Here is a 13,139-nt window from a genome sequence, read left to right as displayed (position 1 = left end):
TGTGTGTGTGTGTGTGTGTGTGTGTGTGTGTGTTTACATGCGCGTACGTGTGCTTTTGTTTGTGTGTGTGCGTGTAATGGACATTTTCAGTTGTACTAATTTTAATCAATAATAATCCTGGTAAGGATTGTGGTGTTTGTTGTAATCACTTACTGTAGTGGTGTTCATAGATAATATGGCGGCAGTGGATATATTAGAATGGGCATTGTATGTGAGTGGTTATTTTAGTTTGACCTGTGAAGACGTTTGTTGTAGAAATGATCGCATCACTGTTAACGTTTTTAGTTGGGGAAAAGACTGCAGTTCTCTAATTGCCAATTTTACCCAAATTACAAAATAAAATTGCCAACTGTTTCAAAATCGTGATTCTTCGTTGTTTAGAGCTTAATGAGATATTTTAAACTGAAAATGCTTCAGGAAAATATCTTTTACAAAAAAGCTAGGAAGTTTAAAATCCATTCTTATGTAGAATTAATTTATTTACAAGCCTTATTGCGTATTACGTAATTCTCGATCACCTACTAACATTTTCATTCCGCTGTTATTCTTGCTACTATTGTGTCACTGCTTGTATAGTTACTACTTCTTCTGCTGCTATATGATTACAAACAACTCACTTCCAGAAGATTAAAAGAAATGTTGCAAAGGCTAATTTAGTCGCTAAGATCAATTATTGAGTATTAGTTTGCCACTGATGACAATAAGAATTAGAACGAAGGACCTGAGTACAGTACTATTTGACTTCTAGAATATATTTAAGTGTTCCTCGTCGATATTTATTATATTGCAGATAAATAGCTAATATTCCTGTAAATACAAATAAAAGAGAAAATTAATGAAACAGATACCAAATCTATAAGAAGGAACATATTCCAATGGGTTCCATCACGTCGTTTCCTTTTCTTCTTGGAGTGAACGCCTTTAAACCTAGATGCCAATCTAGAATGGGGGCGGACAAATATGTAAGGAAGGACAATCAACTACCTTTTTATATGGATTACCTTAATGTGTAGGCTGTAGAAAGCATATGACAGGAAAATGTTACATAGTGCTCACAAATTCTGTGGAGGAATTGATATAGAATTTTCAGTAGAAAAAAATGTGCTGATTTGAAGAAAAGAGAAGGATTTGAAGAAGAGAGAAAAATTTGAAGAAAAGAGAAGAAAACTCATAAGCACTATTCATATGTCAAATAGAGAAACAAAATAAAACGGAATTGGATGGAACACAGACTAACAAATACCGAGGAATTAATGAACAAAACAACGTAAATAAATGAAAGAAACTCGTAGCAAGGAATATTACAGCTACAGTCGTATGTTATAGTTATATTATTGTTAAAATTGGCAGATAAGCGAATTAGCAAGACTAGACAGGAAAACAAAAAAGTTAAAGTCTGCATTTAGGAACACACTGCACAAAAGCTTATACAGAAGATTATATTAACGCGATTATATTAACGGGTGTTGGGCAACTAGAAAATTGTTCAAAAGTATATCTACTGTAAAAGTACAAAAGTTTCTAGTGAAGAATAAAGAGAAATGTATACACATAGCTATAACATGTGTGTGTGTGTGTGTGTGTATGTGTGTGTGTGTGTGTGTGTGTGTGTGTGTGTGTGTGTGTGTGTGTGTGTGTGTGTGTGTGTGTGTGTGTGTGTGTGTGTGTGTGTGTGATGCGTGCGTGTAAAACCGTTTTTCTGTCTTCAACGAGGACAACAAACATAAAACAAAGACTGAGATGTCACACAGAATAGATGTCAGAAAGATGGAGGAACAACAATAGACACTATTAAAACAATAATAATTCAAACCGAAAACTTAGGTTATAAAGCGTTTCGCTCAGAAATGTTCTTAACTTAACCATACCTGACAAAAGTGAGGTGTGTGTCTGTAAAGACAAATCCCAGCAAAGCCACTTAAAGCTGCCAGAAGATTCCAAATAAATTAATAGATAAACAAACAAACGAACAAACAAACAAATAAGTAAATAAATGAATAAATAAATAAATAAAGGGTGCAGAAGGCTGGAAGTAACTCAGTATATTTGAAAGCTTTGAAGGAGCAACGTAAAATCATTGTTTCTGGATATCTGGTTTCTATCCATATATCACAAAGTTAGAGGTCCCATATCCTGTATATAACAGTATTAGGTATGGACAGAAAAGAAATGAAATAAACGTACCCACAGAAAGGTTTCAGTAAACGATAAAGTAACCAGAGTCCCCTATATACAACTTCATACAACAGGTTTACAGTAAACTGACAAGAAATTATTGGCAAGCTCAATTAAGAAAACTAAACTAGACGTCTCCTCAACGATGTAGGATATGCTATTCGACAGCCATATATATACGAAGGGGTGCTGAAGTGTTTCTAGCTTTAAAGATATCGCAAAAAGCCTGGCTGGAGGTCAAACCTTCCGAGTTCTTTTACAAGGCTTAGAAAATCAGAAGGACCGCTGCAATAAGTGTGTGAATCTGAGAGGGGAATTCCTTGAATAGTCATAATTAACTGATCTTCCTGTATATTTTTTAACCAAAACTAGGAACTTTTCATATATCCATGAAGGAGTGCTGAAAAGTTCCTAGTTTTGGTTAAAAGATTTACAGGGGGATCAGTTAATTATATATATATACAAAATTAGGGAATGGAGCAGGTAAAATCCAGGTTACATATGTTTCCTAGCTAGCAGAATGTCGGAAGTAGTAATTATTCAACGAGTAATTTTTTATTCGCATTCATAGCAACACTAGTTGTTATCCGTGAACTATGAAATAACTTCTTTCACTTGATCGAACTTCGATATGGGAAACATTTACAGCCGTCTACTTCAATAAATCACTTTTGTTCCTGAAAGTTGTTTTTTATACCTTTTACAGACCGCTCGAAGCTTACTAACTCCCTACACCTGGTTCCTTGGATCTTACTTTTACATATCAGTATATATGTGTGAGTTTGAGTGTGTGTGCGAGCGCGCGCGTGTGTGTGTGTGTGCGAGTGTGTATGTATGTGTGTGTGTGTAAAGGAAATGAAGATGTTCTCCAAATATGAAGATTTCTAAGCAAAAGTAATCAGGGCTTGTGAAATGAAAACAGAAAGCTTACCAACTACATGGTTGCGGGTTCAGTCCCACTGCGTGGCACCTCGGGGAAGTGTCTTCTACTATAGCTTCGGGCCGACCAAAGTCTTGTGAGTGGATTTGGTAGACAGAAACTGAAAGAAGCCTGTCGCATGTGTGTGTGTGTGCGTGTGTGTGTGTGTGTGTGTGTGTGTGTGTGTGTGTGTGCGTGTGTGCGTGTGTGTGTGTGTGTGTGTTTGTCCCCCCCCCACTATCGCTTAACAACTGATGTTAGCGTGTTAACGTACCCGTAACTTAGCGGTTCGGCAAAAGAGACTGATAGAATACATACTAGACTTACAAAGAATAAGTCCTGTGGTCGATTTGTTCGACTAAAGGCGGTGCTCCAGCACACTAGGTGCCTTGGAAACGATAAAACCGTTTCGGACTATAATACCGAACACAGGAATGACACAAAAATAGCGTACAGGACATATGACGATCACACGTACACTGCACACTTACATAGTAGTGCTTATGTTCAATACAATAAAATAATTTTTTATAATAATGTATACCTAACAAATTCACAAAACACCTACGCTTGTGCAATATCAACATGTAGTAAAAATATGAAAACTATTCTCTAAATGATAATTGTTTCAAATTTTTACACAAGGTTCTCAGTTTTAGGTGGGAAGATTTATCCGATTGCATCGGCACCAGTACGTGACTGGTACTTATTTTATCAACTCCCAAAGGACGTAAGGCAATCTCCACAGAGGACTGGATGGTGTGGCTTCTGTGCGAGTGTGAAAGCAGCAAAATGTCGCATTCTCTTTTCAATGAAGTTTGTAAATTCGCAAGAGAACTTGACGTTAATTCTAAAACCACTGTTAGCAAGAAAGCAAGCAAAACGAATCCAGTAGACTACTAAAAGAAACAGGCAGAAACAAATTGACGAGCGGTGGACCCAGAAGCTACAGCATGGACATTATTCTTCGGAGTCAAAATGCCGATGTAGATGAAGCAACAACGCATCAATGGCTGAGGAGTTCCGGGTTGAAAGCAGAGAATGAAGGCTTCATACCAGCTTGTTTACCAGAAATAACGAGGCTAATGTTCTTAAAAACAGTGCTGACTCAAAATGCAGATTCTGCAACACATTTGATGAAACAATAGACCACCACGTCTTGGGTTCTCCTGTGCTAACACCAAACGAATATGAATAATTGCCACGATAGGGTAGTATTTTATTGGAAAATATCTAAGCAATACAAAATCGACACTCCTCGTAACAAATATGAATACCAACCTGAGCCATTGGTTAAAGGTAAAACTGTCTCCATTCTCTGAGATTTTAATAATGATTCTAAATGAATTTGGTAAACCAAAAGATCGTAATTGACTTCCAAATCCAGTCAAAATAAAAGATTACCGTAGGCTGTATATCATTATACATGACTTTGAAAAAGACAATGCATCATAATGGACGTTATAAGCGCTTCAAACTAAAATATTGCAGAGAAGTAGAAGAGATTTTAATATAAGTTGACTTAAAAGTTGAAATATCAAGAAAGAGAAAATGCCCAAGAGCAAAAAGTCATAGAATTTATCATCGAAGCATTATGTTCAATCCCGGTACGGTTGTGGACAGAAATTCGAATATTTTACTTCGCGTGTTCCTCGATCATTTCCTTTCTTCAATCACCCATACAACCCTTTGTATGTCTTTGTCCAATATTCGCATCCCGCCTCCCTTTGTTATTCCGTTCGAATATATGTTTTGTGCGCAAATCTTTGTCCAGTGCACATGGTCTTCACTGTGCTTGTCCTCTCTTTCATTTTTAGGATGGGCTCTGCCAACTCTGCAGCCTTTTTGACACCTTATTGCCTTCTTATCATCACACTTTGTTGGGTTCAACGAACAAGTTGGTCCATGCAACAGAGCGTATTTTCACTACTTTGAAGCCGCTACCAGCTACTTTTATGGACATCTGGAGTATTGTTGTATTATACACTTCAGCTTTCGTGAAGTTTGCCATACATGTTGAAAGACCATGTGTCTCGGCAAAAGACCATGTGTCTCGGCAAAAGACCATGTGTCTCGGCAAAAGACCATGTGTCTCGGCAAAAGACCATGTGTCTCGGCAAAAGACCATGTGTCTCGGCAAAAGACCATGTGTCTCGGCAAAAGACCATGTGTCTCGGCAAAAGACCATGTGTCTCGGCAAAAGACCATGTGTCTCGGCAAAAGACCATGGTTGGTAACATCACAACTTAAATGTTTCAATCTTAGTACCTTTTTGATATCATTTAAAGTTACTGCACTAATCTGTCAATGATCTTAATTGCCTGCTCTCTGATCGTTGGAAACCTTTCCTTTTCGATTTCAAAGCGTAATTCCTTGGTCTGCGATCTGGCGATTAACTTCTAGTTTTCTGTGCAGCCGACATAGCGGAACAACACCCCCAACCTCGCCGGAAAATGTTTACTTCTTTTCTTGACTCCACTTTGGCATACTGTCATCCATAAAAGCACGCGGTGGTGACAAAACTAAAATGTTTTCGGATCTTCACTCTTTCCAAGCAGATTTTTGTACATTCCAATATCAACTCCTTAACCATTGCGAAAAGAGTAGGAAAATAGTGCACTCTATCATGATGTCTATTTCCAGTGACTACCCATTAACCGTGAAGATCTTCTTGGAAACTACATTAATACTGAACGAAAGCGCCGAGTCATAAGATCCCTCACACCTCCCTGAATTCCATTAACAGCTAATTCTTAATATTTCAGCGCTTGGGAAACTTATGCATAAACATTTGCCCAGTCGAATCAGGGAACCTATTTTGGACCCAAATCAACTGAACATGCTCAAGGCCACTTAGTAATCAAGAAAGCTTTTTAGGGTATTTCTGAGTTCATTCTTTACAAGGGACCATGTAATCGTTGTTGCCAAGATTCTATAAAACTCCTTACCCTAAACCCAACGAAGAGTTATAGATATAAGATGATCAATCGATAATACACTTGCCTTCTTAGGTATCTGCAGACCCTCTTTCAAATATCAGTCCTGTATTACGGTTTCATCACTCCACACTCATTACAATAAACTGAACCGACGCTCTATGGACGGATAGTTTATAGGATATACTGGTGTTGCTTGAAGCACTGTTTTTTAATATCTTCCATTCACCATGAACAACTGATTTCTTTGGTGTAGACCGAAATCTCGAACTAAAATTGAGATTTAGTTGCAAGCAGCTCATCAGTGACGAGAGTAGGAACACGTCATGAAGTCCGAATAAACACATTGAAGACGATTCTGAAGTTCCTTTATAAATACCCTCAAGATGTCCGCTTTGTTTTGTTGATACAACTATTCACGAACCAGCATTACACGAAATTTCTTTCATTTTTCTTCTTTTTTCTGCTTTTTTCCTGGTGTACCCTTTCCGATGAAAATTTTATATCTTAAGCAATTTTTTCATTTGGTGCTGTTTTTCTTTTTTTTTTTTTCTTCTTTGTGTATTGTGTTGCTTCGCTAAGCCTAAATCGACACACTTCGTGAATGATTGGAGTAAATGTACATATCTTCCAAGTTGTTCTTCAGAATCACTCAGACATCGTTATCTAGAGATTTCCAAGCTTTCATGAATTTTGCATTGGGCCACTCTAACAAAAACTTGTTCCAGAGATCTACAACCGCGGTTCTTAAAATAACGAATTAAATCGCTTCGCTCTCTGTAGCAGACATCAAGAACCCAACCAACCAAGTTCCTGTATATTGTGGGATTTTAACCGAGTTTGATTCTTGCTAATCACTTTACTGGCCTTTTTTCGTCTCTTGTACTGTTGTACCACACTATTTTTTGTGTGATGCATCTTCATTGGCTTTGTGTTCCATAAAACTTTACAACAAATTCTTGCTACAGGCTATATATCATTTCATAAATCATTATCAAATGGCCGGTTTGTGGACGCTGTAAGAAATCCTGATGGTATTTCTTTATAAATGGACCTTTTATATTGATTTTGCTGTCTTCCAAATTTTCAGGCTGTCGTTTCAGTTTCCCAAGATGTTGCCTCGTCTTTTGGAAATGTTCCCTTGTTTTTCTAAAAAGTCCTCCAGTCTTTTCGGAATCTGTAAATAGAGTCTAGAAACGGAATTAGAACAATTCGTGCTAAGAATACCATAGAAGCTACAGAAAAACAATGAAGCAGAGACAAGAAAAGAAAAACTTCCGCGAAAGAATGAAAATATCAAAACAGTATCCACTACACACAAAACAAATAAATATCTATAAAATAAAACAATAATACTAAAGAAACGGCCATGCTGCAGAAGAATATAAAAATAACAGCTCAGCAGAGGAAAATAAAAAGCAAACAAACAATGAAAAGTACCATGTAAAAAACACAAAATTAATTAAACAAATACTCAACCATAATAAAACTATATTTGGAGTCCACAGAAAACAATGAAGTTAAATAAGATATATATCACAAAGATTAATTACACTTAATCAACAATAATGAAAATCTATCAGAAGCTACAACACAATCTGAATTGACTATAATAAAATCAATAACTATGAATCAACAGGAACACCTGCCCAAGCTATTAATAGAAAAATAGACAGATATTCTTCACATCACATCTTACTGTCTTTAAAAAAATAAGGTCACATAGAATCTTTCTAGGAACAAAATATACGAAATGAAGATAGAGTGAACATTGCTGTTGCGTATTTGTTCATAGACTGGTTTCACAACATGAACTTCACGACTATGGACTTTCCAACAGCTAACAGACAACATCTGCAAGAAATATTAATACACGTCCCTTCAAAAAAGCCCTTCCACAAAAACAATTTGATCACAATCTGTTCAGTAGCAATGTTAATATCCTAAGTTCGGCAAATTAAAGACACATATAGAGAATAAAATTAACTAAAATTCAAAACAGGGACCAAATTTGTAGATTCGAATATATACAATCAACAATATACACAGCCACAACAATAGCATATTCTCCACCTCACACCTAATGATAAATAAGTCAATAACACATTATAACAAATGAATGAGCAAATACCAACAACCACCTATCCAAGTTAGAAACAAAGAGTTATACAAAAATAATAAATGTAATATGATCTTGCAACAAATGCTTTTTGCAGTAGCAAATTGCCCCGAACAAAGAGAGACAGAATGTTCTGATATATTCAGTAGCAGTGTTAGTGTCGTGATAAAATCTACTTAAACGTTACAGAGTCATATCCACAGCCAATTTCCACCCGAAAAAAAAAACGGCAAAGGAAACCTAAACATGAAATTGAGAAAAAAGCAAAGAAACACCTATCTTTACTTACTGAAATTGGAAAAGGGGAATGACCAAAAGGAAACGAAATAATAATAAAGTAAAAATTTACTTCTTAAAAACGTTATAACCGAAGTAGAAAATCTGTCAAGAATCTGAAACTAGATCAGCATCTTAAATAATACACTATGTGAAATACAAACGCATCATTCAGTTCTTAGCAACTGTGGCGTAATCACCAAGACAGGAACACAAAGACATATTCTATCAAGCACATGATTCAAAATACCCACATCATGAGTTAACCTTTATCGTGTACAACCAAACATGTACCTTCATTCAAAATACTACCACGTATTCTAGAACAGTGTGGACTAACAGCTTCAGTATATCCTGCATCTGCAACTCTCAGTTGAGAATTCTTTAATGTAAACTTTATGACATTCAACAACTAGAACAGTACGTCAACGAAAATGAATTTCACTTGATTCCAGAAACAAATTTCTTATACAATGATCAAACAATTAGTAACATCTGGCCCTGATGCCTCTTCTGGAACAGGTAAATTGATTTTACCAATCTAATTTTGGCGAAAAACTTGGTTCATTCAAGTAGACTGTTGGCCTCAACTAGAATTAAAGAAATTATGAGTTATTTTATGAAACTTATATCCAAGTTTCCCAAAATGTCGTAGTGCAAAATGTTAATGCTCCCATCATTCAACGGTACTAACTCGATCAAGGAGATAAAAATTAGTTAATGTTGTAGCTGATGTTAAATGTACTAACAAGCGACAAATGTTAGCAGCTGTCAAAGAAATAATTTTTAAACGTTGATTTCCTTGTTAAAGAAGGTTTAATTCTTGTTTTCAGACAAAGGACAACATTACTCCTTCCCTCGAAATTACTGGCTTTGTGCCAAAATTTGAAACTAATATAACTTACAAAACTATAAAGCAAAACGAGATAAGGGAAATAACTTAAATAGGCGAATGGCATGTATTTAGAAAAAAGCTCTAAGTTGATGTGCCGAAAGTTGCTCGTAAAACGCAACACAAACATTTAAATGAATTTTTTCCCTTTCTTAGAAAACGAAAACAGATAATTGGTAGCGACTGTTCCATTAAATTTAGGATTAACTGCTGAAAGTTAATTTAAATGCTTATAGGAAAGGTCAGATCCCTTTCAACTGATCAAATAGGTTCGAGCATATTATACACCCTGGTGGAGTCTAGTACAGACTGCAAGATATGATATTGCTTTCGAAACAAACAATTTCTAACAGCTGCACTTTAACATTACCAGTTCTAAATACTTTGCTAGTTGAATGTTCTTTTGCTTTAACAGATTAATTAAGGTTATGGCTTTAGGAATTGCAATGCGATTACAATACTGACATAACACTGACAATGGTCTTATTTATTAACATATTGTTGTTTATGTCACAATACACCTGCTGTAGTTGGTAATAAGATAGCAATCTAAGTCACCTGCAAAGTAATCTTAGAGAAGCATTTCTCTTTTCGCTAAATAATATTCGTAGCAGTTGAAAATAATTTGAAGACGTTGTATCGTCTGCCATATGAATATGCATGAACATTTTCGTATCATGGCTTTCATTTTCTGTCAAACAATACCAGAAATGTACTGAAAATAAGGTGATATTCTTCCCTAGAGTCATGTTGTACCAATATGACGCTTAATCCTGTAGGGGTTGTAACAACTAACAGAAGCTACCCATCTGGTGTCAAACTGAGATAATATTCTTTCCTTCTCTAGGCACAAGGCCCAACATTTTGGGGGAGGGGGCCAGTCGATTAAATCGACCACAGTACGAAAATAGTACTTAATCTATCGACCCCGAAAAGATGAAAATCAAAGTTGACCTCAGCTCTGCGTGTATACACGCGCAAACGAACGCAACCCTTGTTCTTTAATACAGCAATATATGATTAAACCTAGCAGTGGAACCATCATATTATCAATGATGTGCAATTTCACAAAACGATTTCTTCTCATTTCGTTATACGAAATGGTATTTACCTTGTAGATTGTATTATTGATTATATATCATCGATGATTAATAATTTTAACAGTCTTTTAACTGACCAAAACTTCAGGCTATTGTTTAGTGACTGAATCATATTTTTCTGTTGACAGTGTATTACTGTAGTTTATTTTAGTTAATAAAAGTGAAGTAAATGCCTCATAAACCACTGAACTGTCACCATCATAGATTTGGCAATAAATATCCTATGAATACGGTGAATTGAGCCAATATTTAATGTGACATAAATAGCCCCTAGTAAAGCTAAAGGCGTAGCTGACCTATAGGGAAATATTCCTGGATTTGAATGGTCGAATAAGAGCTTCAGAGTTTATTCCCTTGATCTTATTCAGTGTCGTTTCATCAACTATATTACCTGTTGCTGAATAATCAATAATGAATGAGGTGACTCTTCCATCAACTTATTTTAGCTCATCGCCATCTTCAATCTGAAATATAAATTCATTGTCACTAACAGGCAGTGTTTTCCCATATGACGTATTCCAATGGTTTTCCATACTGGCGTGGTTAAAAGTGTTAGTAAAGCTGCGAAAATGTGGTCTCTGATTTGCAGGTGCTCACGAAATAGTCGATATTTTTCTTGACATATTCGAGATTTAAAATCTTACTCAAAACATATTTTTTTATGTAGATACCGATACAATGAAACTGCCAAATCAAGTCCGTATTGTCTTCATTATAATCAATAAATTTGCTTTCTCCCATGCTTCTTTCGTGCTATACAATTATATGTGTACCAATAATCAACTTTTAAAGTGTGGTGTTGGGTACTTGAAACAATTTTATTTTCAGTGTGATTTTTCTTTTCAATGAATAGATCTATTGTTGCTGTTTTTGCATTTTTTTGTTTTACTCGGATAATATAACTGAGGACTATTTGACTCGGCGCGAATTTCACTGGAACATGCTCCTCTCTTCAGTATTTTTACTAATTACATAGGACGTTAGTAAGCTATGAATTCGCGTCATCCTCTCAAATGAATTTTAAAATAGAATCGCCCTTTCTTTGTTGTCATTTATTGCAGCTGTCTCAAATGCATTTCTATTGTATTGACCCAACTCTTCCAAGCATGTGCAACTGTATCTGGCGAATTTGTGACATTGAGTGCTGAGGGTAATCTTATCTCACTTTCGTTTCCATTATAATACACCGAGCGATGTGATTATTCAAAGTCTGATAATGGATTTTCACTGTGACGTGATTAACTAAAATAAAAGTGGGATTTCGAGAATTGAATAGCAAAGTTCTTTCTATTGAAATGTTCACCATGATAAATAGAACCCATCACCTAAACATGAAGTTGCTATGTGATATGGAAAGATGTACATCTTGTGAAACACGCAACACTAGCATAGAGACGTTATATTTTCCAAGATATTCTAAAGGCGATATATATCAGCGTATATAGCACAGAGATACATTGTCTCAAAGATTCTGGCATCGATACAGTAGAGGTTTCCTTACGTGCTAACGAAGTCGCCAGCAAAGAATCGATTTTCAGTCAATGCACGCCTTGGTGTTATATTTTATAGTTATTATTTTTATGAGAAGACAAAAGGCTGTAAATGGTTAATGTTATCGTAACTGAAGTACTTTGGCTTTCTACCCACTACTACTATTATAATGTGTGTACTCTTAATGTAGAACTTATCTGGAAATTGATAGACGTTTTTTGGTTTGATTAATAGTTCTGTCATTTGTCAGGGAAAGACGACCGAGACTCTATTACTTCCACATGCTCGTCTACCATTGCTACTAAAATCCATTTATCCAAATTAGTAACCCGTTAAACATCGTCATCATAGTAGAGCTACGACCTATATTATGCACTTCCTTCTGTTTCTGCTCCTCAATGATCGATTCAGCTGCACTTCTAAACTTACTATCACCTCCAAAACATTTAATATAATGAGTCACTCTCTTTATATGAATATTTTTAAAATCTGAATCGAATGCTCAGTTAAGAAGTTACTAGCCCTTTTAAATGAGCTCCATTTCTAGATGTCATCTTTGTTTCCATTGTTGATGATCTTCTTTATCATTCTTGTTGTTGTTTTCTAATTTACTGTGCTTGAGCCAGTCGCTTCATTCGACTTTTTGCTGGCATTTTTCAATGTGATTGTTGTAGGTCTTGTAAATGTTAACACAGATTCTGTCAATCCATAACTATAATAATAATAATAATTCTGTCTACCATAGATACGAAGTCTGAAATTTTGTTGGAGAGGTCTGGTCGATTACATCGACCCAAGTGTTCAACTGGTACTTATTTTAACGAACCTGGGAGAATAAAAGGCAAGTCAACTTCCATGCATTTGGACTCAGATCGTAAAGATTTTTTTCCAACAGAGTAAAAATTCTGCCAGCTAATTGCCATAATAATAATAATAATAATAATAATAATAATAATAATAATAATAATAATAATAATGATGATGATGATGATAATAATAATAGTAAAAGGGGCTGATTACTGCCTAACTCAGATACCAGAAAATCCCAAAATGGAAGAGATTCAAAAAACAGTGTTCATGGGAATTGCTCATATCCTACGGAAAATATTGTCTACGTAATCCAAAAATCATTCACTAACCCCAAGATTCCGAGTTCTATTCCAGGCAGTGACCTGAATAATAATAATAATAATAATAATAATAATAATAATAATAATAATAATAATAAGAA

The sequence above is a fragment of the Octopus bimaculoides genome, chromosome 2, assembly GCF_001194135.2.
Source record: "Octopus bimaculoides isolate UCB-OBI-ISO-001 chromosome 2, ASM119413v2, whole genome shotgun sequence".
NCBI classification, from domain to species: domain Eukaryota; kingdom Metazoa; phylum Mollusca; class Cephalopoda; order Octopoda; family Octopodidae; genus Octopus; species Octopus bimaculoides.
The sequence above is the reverse complement of the archived record's forward strand: the minus strand, read 5'-3'. Positions refer to the sequence as shown.